Raw genomic sequence first — 5,535 nt, 5'->3', positions numbered from 1 at the left:
CACAGTTGTTTCTCTTTGTGGCTTATTTTAAGTTTATTTTGAGAGAGAGAGAGAGAGAGAGAGAGAGAGAGAGAGAGAGAGAGAGATGAGGGCAGAGAGAGACTCCCAACCAGGCTTCACACTGTCAGGGTGGAGCCCGACGCGGGGCTCGAACCCACGAACCCGTGAGATCACGACCTGAGCCAAAGTCAAGAGTCAGATGCTCAACTGACCAAGCCCCTCTTTGTGGCTGATTTTAATCTCATTAACCTAGTTCTAGGAAGCTGATGATATTTAGAGATGGTGAGTTTAGAGGATAAAAATTTGAGGTGGAACTGTTCACATGTATTTTTTCTCATTAACTGCCACAACTAAAAGCAACTGAAAATCAGGTCTTGAATGATAGGAATGTGGCTGCCCGGCTCTTCTCTAAGTTTGGTGCACAGCAGGGTGGTCTTCAGGGAAGTGGAGTGGTGCCCACCCAACTGAATTCTGGGGCTGTCTGGCCTGTTCAGGCTGTGAGTGGGGAAGCGAGCAGCCAACGGCCCAAGTGTTGGACAGGAAAGCATCCTCGCTTCTTGGTTTATCTCTTTCCCCTCTGAGATCTACTGCTTCTTGTTGCAGTTGACGGACTCCCCAGGGGGAGGGACAGCTGGAACTGGCAAAGGCAGGCAGCCTGGGGGCCTTGTTGCTTCTGCCAGGAAGGCCCAGGCCTTAGCCCAGAGGTTCTCAAATCAGGCGGTTCTGCCCCCAGGCAACACTTAGCGATGAAGTCTGGAGGCATTTTTGGTTGTCTCAACTTGGGAGCATGAGTGCTGGAGGCATCTTCTGGGGAGAGGCCAGTAATGCTGCTAAACTTCCTCCAAAGCACAGAACAGCCCCCCCACCCCCCCCCACCCCCCCACCCCCACACACAGAGAATGATCCAGTAGTGCTGGAGGCAAGCAACCTTGGGCCTTTGCAAGGCTAGCTCCTTGTCACCCGGGTCTCAATGGAAATCCATCTTTGCTTGGGTGGGTTTTGATCTGCCAGCGTAGTTTCCTTTTGTTTGTTACATTCTCACTATATTATGTTTTGTTTGTCTGTCTTTTGTCTGCACCATCTTCCCCCCCCTGCCCCCCCCCCCCGCCCACCAGGTGCAATATACTAATGACTAATACAAATTCCAGAAGTCTGCAAAGATTAGAGACCTCCTTCCTCCTCACTGCTCTGGCCCCAGCGTCTCACATAAGTTGTGGGTCCTAGTGAGATGCAGCCAGTATTTATTTCATCAAAGACTGAAAAGGATTTAATTTGCTCTAGTAACTGGGCCTCCTCCCTGCCCCCCAGGGCATGCCAACTCCTCTTTCTGTCTTTGTCCTGAAGTCTCTGACCCCTTCCTTCCTGCCTCCCCAACTCCTCCTACTGTGGTGGGAACAGGCAAGGAGTGAAACTCCTGGGGGTGGCCCCTGGGAAAAGCAGACCTGCAGCGCTCAGGGAAAGTCCCTGGAACCTTTGGCATGGGAGGAGTGGGTAGAGAGGAAGGACTTCTGGAAACTTAAAAAGCTGAATGGGGAAGGGCAGGCGGGGCGGGGCGGGGGTGGGGGGTGTCCCAGTGTACCTGGCCATTCACCATTTTTAGTGGAAAAGAAAGGAAGTGTATTGAATGCCTTCTAGGTGCAGGGCAAAGTAATCTTATTTAATCCTTTTAACAATTCTGAGATGAGGACACTCAAGTCCCGCACAATCAAATAACATTTTAGGCCACGCAACTAGGAAGTGGCCGAGTTGAGATTTAAATCAAAGGTGTGATTCCAAAGGCCAAGCTTCTTGTTGAGTCTTTTGGTGAGACCAGATAAGAAGAGTCCTGTCCTTGGGCACCTGGGTGGCTCGGTCGGTTGAGTGTCCGACTTCGGCTCAGGTCATGATCTCGCGGTTTGTGGGTTCGAGCCCCACGTCGGGCTCTGTGCTGACAGCTCAGAGCCTGGAGCCCGCTTCGGATTCTCTGTCTTCCTCTCTGTCTGTCCTCCCCTCTCATGCTGTCTCTGTCTGTCTCTCAAAAATAAATAAACATTAAAAAAATATATTTAAAAAAAAAAGAGTTCTGCCCTCGAGAGGGCTTCCAATCTGGTGGAGGGGCAGACAGGCCCACAAATTAGCATACGGAAGTTGTATTAGGTATGGCCTCTTTGTCACTTCCCTGTAATCAAGTTAATTGCTCAAACACTTACATATCCAAATTAGTAGGCAATCCAGTACTGTGTGCTCCTGTCCCTCTCTCTCTTTCTTCCCCTCCTCATCGTTGTTTTCAAGAACCCTAAGTGTTTGAACCCCAGGGCTTTAGGTCTGAATTCATCAGTTCTGAGTGAAAGATAGCTGTGTGGTTCTTATCACCTGATCACTACAGAGATTCGTCATTGCAAGCGCTGGAGTGGTTACCAAGGTTACCACTCTTTACACTCCTATAGCAGCTGTTTATACTCCCGGACCCAGCCATCGTCCCAGAGGGAGTCCCCACGTGCCAAGGCGGCTCCAGCGTCAGGCATGTACTGCCAAACCTGCTTCGATCAAATAGGGCCACGGCAGTATTTCTGGTCCCACGTGTTCTTGTGGAACCTCCATCCCTCCGCCAAAAGGTGGGGTCTAATTCTCCTCCCTTTGAATGTGGGCTGCCCTCAGTGACTTCCTCCTGTCGAAGTGGATGCAGTAGAGGCAAGGCTGCTTGACTTGTGAGGTCAGGTCATAAAATGTGATGTGGCTTCCTTCCACCTGGTTGCCCTGCTGCGCTCTGGCTCTCAGGACCCAGTCACCCTGCTGCGAGGAAGCCCAGGTTGTCCGGAGAGGCCACAAGTAGGTGTTCCTCTGACAGTTCCAGCTGCGGCCTGGGCAAGCGGCCAGCATCAAATGTCAGACGTGACCGAGCCAGCCTTCGGGTCTCCCGAGTCACACGATGACCTGTCCCTGTTGTGCCATGCCGGAAGTGACGATTCACTGAATACATGAGCGTAATAAATGCTTTTTTTTTTTTTTTTATGCCACCGACTTTTGGGATTGATCGTTGTGGAGCCGTCACAACTGGAATACCCGCACCTGTGAGAGTTTTCGCCCTGCCGTTGAGGTCACCAGCCCAGATACCCCTGTCTTCATTGCTTTTAAAGGCTTTGTCAAAGGTCAACCTTTGTGGGGGCACCTGGTGGCTCAGTCAGTTGAGCGTCTGACTTCGGCTTGGGTCATGATCTCACTGTTTGTGGGTTTGAGCCCCCATCGGGCTCGCTGCTGTCAGCACGGAGCCTGCTTCAGATCCTCTGTCCCCCTCGTTCCCTGCCCCTCCCCTGCTTGTGCACACTCTGTCTCTCAAAAATAAATATAATCGCTTTTTAAAAATGGTCAACCTTTGTGTCATTCTGACACCTCCTAGGGAGAATTCATCTGCATCACCTATTTTGACATAAGATTCAGCATGTTATGTGAAAGGTACTCGTGTCTGCATCCTGGGTCGGCTCTGAGCTGTCTTGGAGAACAGGCCCATGTGTTCTCTGTCTTCAGTGGCACCTGATGTGTGGCAGGGCTAACAGTTCCTTATGAAATCCCTGCACGAACCAGAGACTCAAAATTCAGACCCGTTGTACAATATCAGATGTATTTAGTAGTTGTGTTTATGTATGTATGTGTGTGTGTGTGTATTTAACAAAAAACAATTCTTAGAGGCTCTTGGGTGGCTCAGTCTGTTGAGTGTCCAACTCTTGATTTCGGGTCAGGTCATGATCTCACGGTTCATGAGATCAAGCCCCGTGTTGGACTCTGCGCTGACAGCTTGGAGCCTGCTTGGGATTCTCTGTCTCCTTCTCTCTGCACCCTCCCCCCCCCCACTCTCTCTCAAAATAAATAAACGTTTACAAAAACCCAATTCCTGTATATATCCATACAATGGAACATTATTCAGCCTTATAAAGGAATCAAGTTCTGACGCATGCTACAGCACGGATGAACCCTGAAGATATTTTGCCATGTGAAAAATAAGCCAGACACAAAAGGACAAATACTATAGGAGTCTACTTATATGAGGCAGAGTAGTCAAATGGTCAGATTCATAGAAAGCAGAAAGTAGAGAGGTGGTTGCCAGGGGCCAGCAGGGAGGAGAGGAGGGGTTAGTGTTTAATGAGGATTGAGTTTCAGTTTGGGAAGATGAAAAGAGCTGTGGGTAGTTGATGGTGATGGTTGCACAACAGTGTGAATGTATTTAATGACCGTGAACCGTATGGTTAAAATGGTAAATTTTATGGTCTGTAAACTTTACCACGTTGGGAAAAAAAGATTTCTGTATAACCTGTTATTTTTGAATATCACCAAGACTACATGGGACCCATTACACAAACTCAGCCCTGGGAGAAGCGATAGAGATGCTTTCTAGACAATTTCATCTCTTCCTCAGAAAACTTCTGTGCGAGAGCTACATAGGAAAAGAGGTCAAGTGCACGCATTGTGAGCCACTTCCCTTTCCTATCATGTGCCATTGAGAGCCTTTGCGTTGAAAGTTCAGCCTGTGATCCTCCCCACATGCTTCCCAGTCCTGTGGCTTCGGCTCTGTCATCAGACTCCAACGTGGCAGAGCTCGTAAGGCGCACATCTCGGCCACACGCTCCTTAAGGCGCCCGTGGACTCGGCAACACCAGTTCTCAAATAGAGCCCCCCAGGTATACGGTCCCTTGGCCTGAGGGAAAGAGCGCTGAGCCAGAAGCTAGAAGGCCTGGATCATTCATGTCCCAGGTCTGTGCCTCACTGCCTGTGTGGCCTGGACAAGTTGTTTTACCACCCTGTTCCACTCTTACTGCCCCCACCTGTCACAAATACTTTCTGAATTACATCCTCATGCAATGTGTGCTCGCCTACTCTTCTCTGATTAAGACCATTAGTCAGTCACTCTCTTACTGTCAGTTTAATCAGATTGTGAGGGGGCACTGGATAATTTTGCTGTGTGAAGAAGGCAGGCGTAGAAAGGGTCAGGAGTGAGGGAGGTAGATAGGCCAAGGGGAGTCTTTGGTGAGTGCCACAGCAGTGTGCTGGCTTTTAGGGGCAGGGGAGAGAAGTCGGGAGCTGGGAGATTGCGCCGGGAGATTGCCAGGCAAGTTAAACCACCTTTGCAGTTTTATAGGGATATATCATAAAAACAACCTAAGCTGGGATGCTTTTATGAGGTAGAAGACTGGTACCCTCCCTAGACCGAGTGTGATGTCTTGAGGAGAAGAAGGAGAGAGGGGATGTGTATTTCTGAGACCTTTCCCCTAATTCTGTATTTTCTGACAGCTGTGTCGGTTAGGATTGGGTTCAGCTGCGAGTAATAGAGACCTTAAAACTAAGGGCTAAAAATACACAAGTTGGGGCGCCTGGGTGGCTCAGTCGGTTAAGCGTCCGACTTCGGCTCAGGTCGTGATCTTGCGGTCCGTGGGTTCGAGCCCCGCGTCGGGTTCTGTGCTGACTGCTCAGAGCCTGGAGCCTGTTTCGGATTCTGTGTCTCCCTCTCTCTCTGACGCTCCCCCATTCATGCTCTGTCTCTCTCTCTCTCTGTCTCAAAGATAA

The sequence above is a fragment of the Felis catus genome, chromosome X, assembly GCF_018350175.1.
Source record: "Felis catus isolate Fca126 chromosome X, F.catus_Fca126_mat1.0, whole genome shotgun sequence".
NCBI lineage: Eukaryota > Metazoa > Chordata > Mammalia > Carnivora > Felidae > Felis > Felis catus.
This window is presented reverse-complemented; position numbering follows the sequence as displayed.